This window comes from Rana temporaria, chromosome 1 (assembly GCF_905171775.1).
Source record: "Rana temporaria chromosome 1, aRanTem1.1, whole genome shotgun sequence".
In the NCBI taxonomy this organism is placed as follows: domain Eukaryota; kingdom Metazoa; phylum Chordata; class Amphibia; order Anura; family Ranidae; genus Rana; species Rana temporaria.
In genome coordinates this window covers 465,539,609-465,553,163 of record NC_053489.1, presented here as the reverse complement: position 1 = coordinate 465,553,163, position 13,555 = coordinate 465,539,609, and the positions used below count along the sequence as shown (strand labels likewise).

At 43.9% G+C, this 13,555-nt stretch overlaps 1 protein-coding gene across 1 annotated transcript in view; it reads left to right on the top strand.

The window, feature by feature from the left end:
* The window catches only part of TSPAN5 (tetraspanin 5), a 249,422-nt gene that overhangs the window by 195,926 nt on the left and 39,941 nt on the right, over positions 1–13,555 (top strand). The gene's annotated exons all lie outside the window — the stretch shown is intronic.

Sequence of the window (13,555 nt, the reverse complement as noted above, 5' to 3'; positions counted from 1 at the left end):
TTGTACAAAACCAAATGACACATACTTCATACAAATTGCATTCTTTCTCTTTTGTTTTATGAGTGAAAATAAAAAAGTAAGCTGCTAGCAATCATTTGTTTACAGGCAGTACAAATAGTGGAGATTTGACTCTGGCTTCATGTATTATAGAATATGTGTGTGTAAATCTTTTTCTTTCGTGATATACCAAAGTAGTACATAAAACGAATTTCACCTACAATATCATCATAACAAGGCAGTGATTGGTGAAACCTGTACTGGAATATTGGACAGGGACTGCTTTGGAATGAATTATGGGAGAGAGGCAGGAATGAGGGGTAGCGGGATCCAACTTTGATTTCTCTTTACAGCACTAGCAAGCAGATCTATTTATGTTCCTGTATGGAAACAGACATTTATTTGGTCAGGGCTGATGACCATTCTGGCACCAGAAACTGGCCATCAGCCACTCGCATGCTCAACTGGAATTCTTTCTGGCGAACAAGCTGTCATTGGTCAATTTTTAGCAGGCTGCTGCTGTAAATGTTTCTTGGCCCATTAGAGCTGCACAATTAATCGTTAAAAAATCGTGATCTCGATTCAACCCCCCTGACGATCTCCAATGCAGAGTTTGCTAAATATTTCATATAACAAATGGAGAGACTTTAAGCTGGATTCAGGTAGATGAGCCTAACGTTAGGCAGGCGTAGCGTATCCCATATACGCTACGCCGCCGTAAGTTAGAGAGGTAAGTGCTGTATTCACAAAGCACTTGCGTCCTAAGTTACGGCGGCGTAGCGTAAATGTGCCGGCCTAAGCGTGCCTAATTCAAATTGTGAAGAGGTGGGCGTGTTTTATGCTAATGAATCGTGACCCGACGTGATTGACCTTTTTTACGAACGGCGCATGCGCCGTCCGTGGACATATCCCAGTGCGCATTGGTTTAGACGTGAACATAAATTACGCCCAGCCCCGTTCACGGACGACTTGCGCAAACGACGTAAAAATTAAAAAATTTGACGCGGGTCCGACGTCCATACTTAACATTGGCTGCGCCATCTTTTTGGTGGAATATCTTTAGGCCTGAAAACGGCTTACGTAAACGGTGTATCTTTACTGCGACGGCCGGGCGTACGTTCATGAATAGGCGTATCTCTCTGATTTACATATTCTAGGCGTAAATCAGCGTACACGCCTCTAGCGGCCAGCGTAAATATGCAGTTAAGATACGACGGCGTAGGAGACTTACGCCGGTCGTATCTTAGCAACATTTAAGCGTATCTCAGTTTGAGCATACGCTTAAATTTACGACGGCGCAGATTCAGAGTTACGACGGCATATCTACTGATACGCCGGCGTAACTCTCTCTGAATCTGGCTATTTATCTGCTCACTCAGCTGTCAAAAGAAAATATCCGGGCAGTTTTTAACAGGAAACATTGTAACTAATGCTTCCTTCTTAGATCAAAGGGGTACATTTCTGTGTATGTACTGTAAAGAAAAAATCTGGGCAGTCTTTTAATTTTGTAACAACAGGAAACATTGTAACTAAGACTTCCTTCTTAGATCAAACTTCTGTGTGTAAATGCAGGAAGTTTAACCACTTAAAGTCCAAATCTTTTTCTGACACTTGTTTCTTAAGTTAAAATTTAATATTTTTTGCTAGAAAATTACTTGGAACCCCAAACATTATATATATTTTAACAAATACCGTAGGGAATAAAATGGCAATTGCTGCAATATTTTATGTCACACTTTATTTGCCCAGCGGTCTTTAAAATGCAATTTTTTTGGGAAAAAATACACTTCAATAAAAACAAAACGAAGCCATAAAGTTAGACCAATTTTTTTTGTTTTAATGAGAAAGATGATGTTATACCGCGAGAATCCTGAGAGAATTGTGATCTATCTTCTAAGCAAAAAAATTGTAATTCTCATTTTAGCCAGAATCGTGCATCTCTACCTCCCACCCAACGTATTTGTTCATCTGGTTTGTAATGAGTTTTTCAGTGGGAAATGGTCATTCTGTGTAAAGCTGGGTGGTGTTGCTTTGTATATTTAATATTTTATTATTTGGTTCTTTGAATTTAGCCTATTGTGTTATAGCTGTCCAGTAGCTTGTGGTTATCTTATATAAGGTACAATAATTCTAACTGAACTGGATAAATCCCCAAAATAAATGCTGAAGTATTTTCAGCTTCAATCGTTTTTATTAGTATTTTGAAAAAAGGCAAAAAGTAAATGAGTACTGTACAGAGCAGCAAACAACCCTTGCATGCTCTGAATCATACAACAAGAATTGGTACAAAAATAAGGGGGGAGAGAAGAAAGTCATCAGAAGATCTTGGTAAACTGGTAAGGTCTTCAATAAGGCCACAGATGAACATATGGACATCAACAGAAATAAACAAAGAAAATAAGCTTTGGGTTATGAACAGTGTATATTACAAACACATTGTTAACACTGGGATATAGCTGTCAGGACTAAGGACCAATAAGGCAGAGAGAATACTGAAGTCTTTTGATGCATTCCATTGTTGTGTTTTTATTTGCTTGCTAAATGTTATATTAAATATGTATTTCTCATGTGACATCACCTGGAAACAGCAATGGGCTTTAATGTTCAGCGTTTACAATATGTTTTGGTTATTTTTTATTATGAGACCCATAGATCACTTTTCTCTGCCCTTTCTTACAAACATAAATATTTGCAATTCAATAAAATAGGTGTATAGTGTCTCCAAACCCATATCATAATATAAACTATCAATACATGGTGTATTACATGCTGTTCATACTCACTCAGTCACTATGAGATTCATTTTCTGTATTCTGCAAAAACTTGGTTGATCCTGCTGTTCTCTATTTCAACCCTCTGGTCCCAGCAGCATCTGCTGTTAATATCTTTAGGTATCTCGTTCTTAAAGATTTAGCTGAGATACCCGAAAAACGTGTGCACCGCCAGCCAGTATCCCACACTGGTCTTAAGTCTTTGTGTCGTAACAAGGACTTAGTAATCCGTCCAGCAGATAAAGGCGGTGGCATAGTTATTTTGGATCCGATTATGAAAAGGAAATGTTCAGGATTCTGAACGAACCAAACACCTATCAAATATTGCCAAGCAATCCCACTTCCCGTTTCAAAACGGAACTTCAGAGCTTGGTTGACAGCGGTTTCAGTCGAGACATTTTAAATAAACGGGAGAAAGCTTTTATAATTCCCACTGTTCCTAGGATACCCACCATATACTATTTTCCGAAAGTTCATAAGGACCCTGTCCATCCACCGGGTCGACCCATAGTTAGTGGAATCGACTCAGTAACCTCACGTGTGGGTCGATACATCGATCACTTTTTACAACCCCTTGTAAAGCAAACTCCATCTTATTTGGGGTACACTGGTGCCACTATCAGGAAATAAGAGGATGTGGCTATACGAGGTGACTATTATGATGACGGCCGATGTTGCTTCATTATACACCTGTATACCTCATGATAAAGGGTTGGAGGCGGTCCATTATTTTTTGAATAAGGATCACTCGTTAGCTCCCTTCCAAAGTGACTTTATTATGGAGTTATTGGAGTTTGCCACCAAGCGGAGCTACTTTTGGTTTAATGACAATTTCTATCTTCAATTACGTGGTGTTGCCATGGGGGCTAAATATGCCCCAAGTCTTGCCAATCTTTTCATGGCCAAGTGGTAGGAGGATGTCGTCTATGCCTATGACACTGATTCATTGGTGCTGTGGGCTAGATATATAGATGACATCCTCCTCCTTTGGGATGGCAGCATGGTGTCATTGGAGACCTTTATGGGTCATCTTAATGACAATGATAGGGGTATCTCCCTTACGTACACAGCGAGTCAGGAGAAGATAACATTTTTGGATTTGGAGATTAGTATTGTTGACCATCAATTTCAATTTCAAACACTTTTCAAGAAAACTGATCGTAATGGGTTTATACCCAATGATAGTTGCCATCACACATCATGGCTAAATTCAGTGCCTCGGAGTCAATTTTTGAGATTGCATAGAAACTGCACGGACACAGAGACCTTTAACATTCAGGTGGGCATTTTCAAGCAGAGATTCATTGACAAGGGTTATGTTGAATTAGATCTTGGAGGTAGATAGAAGCTCTTTGCTTGAGATAAAACCCAAACGAGTGCAGGATGATCAGTTCAAGTGGACTATGCTCACATCTTTCTCTACTCAGTACAAACAAGTGAAAGCCATCATTAACAAACATTGGGAGATTTTGAGGAACGATCGTGTTTTGAGCACGGTTTTGCCCGAACAGGCCAAGGTCGTGTTCAAGGGTGCTCCCACTCTTCAAAGCAAAATAGCATTGAACATCATTAATCCTCCTGTACGTCCTTCCTTTTTTTTACCAACTAGTGGGTTATCACCCTTGTAAAAAATGTACTGTTTGCAAATTCAACATCTCGGGTAGAAGTAAAAGTTGGGAATTTAGATCAACCACTACGGGAAAGACATACCCTATTAAGCATTTCTGCACTTGTGGTACTAAATATGTGGTGTACCTTATAACATGTCCCTGTGGCAAACAGTATGTGGGTCGCACCATTCGAGCTTTCTCGGTGAGGGTTGGAGAACATATTGCTCTAACTCTCAGTGGTGACACCCCTCATACTGTGCCTATACATTACAGGTTACACCACAACAGGAATCCTGCCGGTGCGCAATTCTTGATTATAAATCTCTTTGTTCCGCCTTGGAAGGGTGGTCTTAAAACCAGGAGACATTTTGGATTTACGAGCTGGGGTCCCACACACCTTCTGGTTTGAACGTTGAGTGGGATATCAATTCCTTTATCAACGAATTCTAGGGCTGTTGTTTATACAATTGAAATGTTGGGTCCTTTTAATCGTGTTTTTTTTCAAAACTTTATCCTTTGTATACAAGAGAGTCAATATACATGTTTCATGTACAGATTGTCTTGTTTTTAGATGTATTATTCATATGTATTTTATAATTTTAGTAAATCAGATGGTGTTACTATAAACCCTTGGTATTCCCCATCGACTGTCCAAGGTTGTCTTACCAACGAGTGACTATTAGTGAGTGTTTATAGTCTTGGGGTTTATCTAATTAGGGCAGTTATTGGTAACCTTTATAAATTTTTATTCACTGGATTCATTATCCTATTGTTCTCCTTTTGGGACTTTTTTGAGATATACCCCTACAGGGGGTTATTTTTATCCAGTTACAATAACATAATTTCAATATTAATTTTGATATATTTACAGGCTTATAATTAAAGATTTGCTTGACATAGCCATTTATGTTGCACAACCTATTGGTTGATTGCAGTGTACATTAATTATATAATGCAATTTTGTGCTGGCTTAATTTCACATATATATCCAGCACATTTTGTATTTGTAATGTTTATATACAGTTTTTTTGTTTTTTTTTATTCAGTGGAACGCAATCTAGTTGCGTGGCAATTGTGGTTTGGAGCGCATATAATGTAATGCGTCATGACGTGCTATTTAGCGTGACATTCTGATGACCTGTGGTTGTGGGAGTATGCCCACTTCCGGGTTGGTCCGAGTTGAAGCGCAGCCCACTGCTTCCGGATGACGCGTGGTTGGCTACGCTCCCACGTGACGTGTCATGTGTTTTAGCGAAGATGTGCCGGGATTGGGCGTGTCTGTCCCGTGCCGTCAGCTATGGTTGTGCTCGGATGACGGGAGTAAGGGGGTTCAGTCTTCCACACAGGTTTGCTCCGGCTGTTTGCCATGCGACTAGGATGGTTCCTATAACACACCCACCGAGTTTTGGCAAGCAATTATCTCCGGTACTTCTTCTATTCCAGACTGAGGCTTGGAGTGCAGGACGAAAGTTCTGGAGGAGACCTGGAAGTGGTCACTCATTGGTCGGACACCCCGGGGGATTTTTATTGTTGTAAGATCATACTGTGTATATATTTGTGGAGGGCAGCAGTGAGGGTATACCACAGACGATGCACTAGGCTATGAAACGTGTCGGGAGACCCCACAGCTGCCGCTTTTTATCTGATTAGCGCTTATTTCCATCATATAATGTAAGTGTTCCTACCTACATTAAATTTATTTTGTAATACAGTATGACGCTATGCGCTTTTCTTCTTTTTTTCCCTTCTGGTTACTCTTCATTTGGCCTTGCTTTTTGACCTCTGGTGGGTCACTCCACATAAGCATTTACCATCCATCCATTTTGGTTATCATTACTTGGAGTTTTGGAGGTCGTTTGAGAGCTGCAGCAATTGATTGGTCCTACAGGATTTACATCATGTCTGATTGACCCTTTTGAATGTATGTTCCTCAGGGTTCAGTCCTTCCGGTAAGCCTCTCTCCAGATGGTGACGGCTTCTTCTTTCCTTTGTTTACACATTTGGAATAAAGGAGCACTATCACCTTTCAATTTATTGGATTATCACCCTTTTTACAGAGACTGTTTTTGCACATATCCATTTAACACATGTATTCACAGATATATGTATATATAGTTTAATTCAGTGTATTCATCATTGGTTGCACTTTAGCGCTACATTTATGTGTTTTGTTTGTTCTCTACCCCCCCCCCCCCTCTGTCCAAGTTCCCAATTCAGCTAAGAATTTTGCAGCTGTGTTGGCAACTCTGCATATGCTCAGTTTTCAATTCGTTTTTATGCTGAGCATTTCCTCCCTATCAGATCTGAGCAGCCCATGTGACTATAGAGTCACACATGTGGGCGTATACACAGTGGTAAATGTCAGCCCACTAACTAGCTAAACACTTGATTGATGGAGGCTTTACCTCCCTCTTATTCTAAGACAGGCTGGGGGGCATGACAGACACAAATCTGCCCACACCATGTTATTGTCAAAATAAAAAAAAAGTTTGATTTTAAATATATATTTGTATGACAATTTAAAACTGTTTATTGATATTAATTATTTATTTTTTACTCTGTATTCCAAAGGCTTTCTATTTTGAACATGTGACCAGCAGCAGAGGACTAGAAGCTCCTCCTGCTTATGTTTCCCTGCAGACAGGCTGGGAAAGAGCTGGGTCATTGATTAGGAAAAAGGTACTTAGATGTTTTTTTTTTAAATTAAAATATTGAGGCTGCTTTCACACAGAGGTGCTTTACAGGCGTTTTAGGGCCAAAAATAGCGCCTGCAAAGCACCTCTCCTGTCACTCCAGTGTGAAAGCCAGAGTGCTCTTACACTGGACCAGTGCGTTGGCAGGATGTTAAAAAAAGTCCTGCAAGCAGCATCTTTGGGGCCCTTTAGGGGCGGTGTATACACCGCTCCTAAAGCCCGCTTGCCCATTGAAATCAATGGGCAGTGCTGCCGAAGTGCCTACAAAGCACTTCTGCAGTGGCGGGGGTAAGGGGGCGACGCCCCCCCACCCCAGTGTGAAAGTGCCCCTATAGTGCCATCATTCATATATAGAAATAGAAGGGACAAAGTAAATTAATAGATATTTTTTGCCCGAAATGCATTGTTTACAAATGAAATATGATAGGTTAAAGGAAACTCCTTTGACTCCATGGAACCTCTGTGTACCTATCATGTAAAGTAGACCTTTATTGGCAGCCCTCCTTAGAAGGCAGGGGTATAGTAGTAGTGATGTAGTATCTTTCATTCTTAGAAAGTTCTTGGACAAGGATCTTGTACAGTATGTACAGTTCATTATGAGTTACAAGGATTCAGAACATGATCTTGTGCAAGACAAATAAATACAGACAAGTGGCAGCCTTAGGGCAGATATGGCGACATTTACTTTGATCCTCTAGGAAGACTCCCAGCCGCCTGTCTGCAGCTGTAGCACTCGCACCATCAGTAGAAAAGCGATACGGTAGAAGGAGGAAGATATGCATTGGCTGGTGTGCGAGAGAAATTCATCTCCTTGCATTGTGTTACATTGCAGCTTTGTGTGGCAGCAGCAGTCAATATTGGGACACATGTAAATCCACTGTAGTAATATGACATTCTGTGCATTGCATTGCTGAGTTGAATAAAAGAAAATGCAGGAAAATTAGGCGTTTATAGAAAAGCAGTCTTGTCCACTGTTCAATATAAATGGTTTGGGTAAGGAATCTTAAAGCAGCTCACACGATTGCGCTTCTAGACTTTTGATATGTATGAGGTCAAATAGACAATGCATGTTATCCCTGTCCTTCAACAATAGAAACTACAATTTTCACTTATTCTGCTTCTGCGATATTAGATCTGTATATTTAAACAGTGGACATACAGTGAAGAATACAATTAAAAAACATTTAAAGTTGAATTCTAACTTTACCTTCTGTCTTGCACAGTTCCACAGGCTCCTCTCTTACTAAAAGTATTAAAATTGCTTACTCTGATTTCACAGAAATGTGCAATAGAAACTGCAGCAAGTCCGACTAAAGCTGGCCATACATGGTGAAAATTGGGGAATCATGCAAATTTATTTCCTGCAACCTGTGGTTGCAGGAAAGAGATTTGCATGATTCCCCTGTCAACACTGTATGTCTACTGTTTAAATATACAGATCTAATATCGCAGAAGCAGAATAAGTAAAAATTGTAGTTTCTTTTGTTGAAGGACAGGGATAACATGCATTGTCTATTTGACCTCATACATATCAGGGGCCAGATTCAGGTACATTTGGACAGGCGCAGCGTATCAGAGATACGCTACGCCGCCGTATCTTACCTGGCTCTAAGTCGAATCCAGGAAGATTTTGCGGCGTAGTGTATCTCTCGGCGCGTATTTAAAATTGGGCGGGTAGGGGGCGTGATTCATTTAAATGAAGCGCGTCCCCGCGCCGATTGAACTGCGCATGCTCCGTTTAGAAATTTCCCGCCGTGCTTTGCGCGAAATGACATCGCACCGACGTAATTTTTTGAACTTCAACGTGAGTTACGTCCTTTCCTATTCACGGACGACTTGCGCAAAAAAAAAAAAAAATTTAAAATTCGACGGCCATACTTTAACATGGCAAGTTTATCTATACGCCACATAATAGCAGCTTTAACTATACGCCGGGAAAAGCCGACTAGCGACTACGTAAAAGAATGCGACGTACCTTTGTGGATCGACGGAAAAAGCTAATTAGCATACCCGACGTGGAAAACTACGCAAACTCCACCCAGTGGGAGCCGAAGTATTGCACCTACGATCCAAAGGCGTACGCCTGTCTGATCGAAGCCAGAAGCCGTCGTATCTTGGTTTGAGGTTTCAAACTAAAGATACGACGCAGCAAATTTGAAAGTACGCCGGTGTATCAGTAGATACGCCGGCGTACTTGCTCTGAGAATCTGGCCCCAAAAGTCTATAAGTGCAATCATGTGAGCTGCTTTAAGATTCCTTACCCAAACCATTTATATTGAACAGTGGACAATACTGCTTTTCTATAAACGCTTAATTTTCCTGCATTTTCTTTTATTCAACTCAGCAATGCAATGCACAGAATGTCATATTACTACACTGGATTTACATGATTTAATTGGATATTTATTATAGCAAAAAGTAAAAAATATTGCGTTTTTTTTTTCAAAATTGTCGGTCTTCCTTTGTTTATAGCGCAAGAAATAAAAACCACAGAGGTGATCAAATACCACCAAAAGAAAGCTCTATTTGTGGGGAAAAAAATGATAAAATTGTCATTTGGGTACAGTGTTGCATGACCGTGCAATTGTCATTCAAAGTGTGACAGCGCTGAAAGCTGAAAAATGGCCTGGGCAGGAAGGGGCTGAAATTGCCCTGTATTGGTTAAGGTGGTTAAACAAAGAAACATTGGGCCAAATTCTCAAAAGAGATACGCAGACTTAACTCCATTTTTCTAATTTTACACGGCGCGTATATTTGCGCGCGATCGTCAAAATGACTTAAGCAAAGATTTCCGTATTTTCAGCCGTACTTAAAGTAGTTACACCTGCGCATTCCCGGGCGCAAATTACGCTAGGCTCGCCGCTGTTTTTGATAGGCAAAGATGCAAATGAGGGAGTTAGGGCGATTCTCAGAATTAAGTGTGTGTGCCGTATTTTCCGCCCTGTGCGCACCTGTTAGTTTTTCTGACTAAAGTTCCACATTATAAAACCAGCCCTAATTTTACACATGCTGTGGAAGGGTTTGCAGAAGGGAGTTACAGCTCTAGTTGTGAAGTTTGTTGCTGAAAAATGCCAGGACCAGCAATGATTTTGACGGCACTTGCTGCCTTACAGGCACAAAGGAGGAGGAGGGCACAGAGGAGGAGGATGAGGGCACAGGCGCGTGTTTATCGGCCACGCCGTGATATTTGGCAAATGCCAGTTTATGAGGTCATTGGCAACTACCGATTTGATAGGGAGGCCATCCTGGAGATTACCCAACTCCTTCATGAGGATCTAATCGCCCCAACCCTACGTTCCCATGCCCTGACACCTCTGGAAAAAGTTATGGCAACACTGCATTTTCTAGCGAGTGGCTCCTTCCAGCGAGCATCTGGAGGTGTGGCTGGGATGGTGCAGTCCACCATGAGTAAATGCCTACATCAGGTGGTCCCTGCCATACTGCGGCGCATGAGCCATCAGTTTGTCATGCCCACCCAGGAGGACCAGCGTGTGCAAGCCATGACAGACTTCTACAATATTGCTGGCTTTCCTAAGATCATCGGTGCGATTGACTGCACCCATGTGGCACTCCAGCCCCCCCATGAAACTGAACACCTGTTCAGAAACAGAAAAGGGTGGCATTCCATCAACGTCCAGATGATTGTAGATGCCCATGGCCTCATCTGGCACGTTTGTGCCAAGTTTCCAGGGTCGTGCCACGACAGTTTTATTCTACGGCAGACCAAGATCTACCAAGACTTGGAGATGAACGTTTATGGAGACAGCTGGCTGATTGGTGAGTGACATTGGTGTCAGGTATGCCCCCCCCATGATGGAGACATCACAAGGGGCACATGCATGACTAATATCCTCCTGTCTTTTCCCTTACAGGTGACTCAGGATATGCATTGGGACCCCACCTGATGACCCCCTTTAGAAACCCCCAAACACCCGGAGAACGAAAATACAATGAGGTGCACGTCCAGACCCGGGCTATAGTTGAGCGGACTTTTGGCATGCTAAAGTCACGATTCCGATGCCTGGACAAGACTGGGGGTACACTATTGTATTCCCCAGACTTTGTATGCAAAATTATTGGTGCATGTTGCATACTGCACAATTTTGCATTAAGAAAGGGCATGCATGTGGACATATCTCCTGACCTGACCCCCCACCCAGGCAACCCCCCCCCCCCAAACCCCTCTACCCGGTCTGCTGAGGGCCAGGCAATCAGGAGACAACTGTCTGAAGGCATCTTTGCCCAGTAAATGCATCCTAATACAATTTTTGTTTTTGATTTGCCAAGACCAAATCACAGAGATTATGTGACCTTTAAATCTTTATTTTGTTAAATAAATGCACATTACTTATATGCCAAACAGAATGTTTATTTTGATTTACAAAACGCACATTAATTATCTCACAATGAGAATGCATGAATGCACGTCACTGTGGTCCCTAGCACAGACACATCACATGCACATAGAATTGGATTAGATCCAAGTACCCCCCCCCCCCCCCTTTGGTACTTGGGAGCAGTAACGCCCCGCCACGGCTCCAATTATGTCACTGTGCATTCATACACCATTCAGGAACCTAGGATGACTTCTCCCTGGTCCTGGGGATCCCTACTCCACCAAAACTGAGGGTGACACCCTTATGTTTTCAGGAATGCCATCCCCCCACATTCACACATCATTCACACACATAGACCAAATCATAAGTACAGTGTAAAAAAAAAAAAAAAAAGTACCCCTGCAAATTAGGGATGTTGCCGAGTGCTCCTTCTGGGCTGCCCACGGGCACGGGCACGGTCACGGGGACGGGCACGGGGACGGCCACGGGGACGGCCACGGCCAACTGGGGGATCTTCACGGGGGGGGTCTGTGCAGGGGAGGGAGTATTTTCAGGGGGGGGGGACTGTGCAGGGGAGGGAGTATTTTGAGGGCGGGGGGACTGTACAGGGGAGGAAGCAGCCTCCCCTGGTGTCTGTCCTCCTGCTGGCCTTCCCTCCAAGGCAACGGCTATCCTTGTCAGACAGGAAGTTATGGCAGCCGTATTGGCCTGCACAGCCCGGGTATTGGCCTGCACAGCCTGGGTGAGGGCAGTCACCTCCTGGGCCACACCTGTTGTGGCGTTCCTCATGTCCCACAAACAGGTGATGACCCCCACGGAGTTGGTGGCCACGTCACCCAGTGACTCCCTCATTGCACCCAGGCTGCGCTCCACCTTGCTGATAGTTTTTTGTATTGCAGACAGACTGCGGGTCTGCCGGACATTGTCCCTCAACAGACTGACCGGCAGACGCACCAACCCCCCCCTGTTTTCAGGGGTCGGCATCCTACTTGCCCCTGAGGCTTGTGGCCTTGGAGGAGGAGTTGGAGTGAGCCATGGGTGCTGCTGCATGTTGGAGGAGGGTTGGAAGGGGCGACCCATGATGGTGGCCTGACTTCTGGGCGCCTGTGGGGTTCCCTCAGGGGATGATTCAAAGGTCATATCTTGGCCCATCATTATTTCCTGCCCAATCAGAATATTGTCATCTTCCTCCCCCTCATCCTCCTCCCACTCAACATCCAAATTAGGGGAGTTGTGGGCACTCCCCTCCCATGGCGAATCCTGCCCTTCTTGTGACTCTGCATGAGCCTGTCTTGGGGGTGGTGCAGCAGCCTGCCCTGATGGGCCAGCAACCTCCTGACCTGATGGGCCAGCAACCTCCTGACCTGATGGGCCAGCAACCTCCTGACCTGATGGGCCAGCAAACTCCTGACCTGATGGGGCTGCCACCTCCTGGGCTGATGGGGCTGCCACCTCCTGGGCTGATGGGGCTGCCACCTCCTGGGATGATGGGGCTGCCACCTCCTGGGATGATGGGGCTGCCACCTCCTGGGCTGATGGGGCTGCCACCTCCTGGCCATCTGGGGAGGACACAAAACAATCACAGGTTGTTGTATCCACAAACTTGGCACATCTTCCCTTCCCCCACCCACACATGCTAATCACCAGATAGAAATTCAAAAAAATTACCTGTCCTCATAAGAGGATCATTGTCAAAGCCAGGCAGGCCCACCACCTGCTGTGGGTGGAAACACTGGGCCACTGCCCATTCCTCCTCACTCATCCTGACTGGGCAGGGTCCCCCTCCTCCAGTGCCCCTGGTATGGGCATGCAGCGTTGCCAGCTTGTTCCGGGACACGCTCCTCAAGTCATTTATTTTTTTTTGAACTCCAGCGATGGTCCTGGTCTCCCCCCCCCCCGCCGCATTGATCCGATCGGTGATCTTTTGAAGGATCTCCTTCCTCCTGGCCGGGGTGGTGGTGTGGCTCTCAGGGCCATGGAGAAATCGCCCAAATTTAAGGACGCCCTGAGCAAGTATATGCTTCTCTGCCGGTGAAAAATTTAGCTTCCTGCGCTTGGGAGCCATGACAGACAACACCCAGCAACAGGGAACTCAGCCAACAAACAAACAACAATACACACACACACCAAAGAAAATACAAACAAGC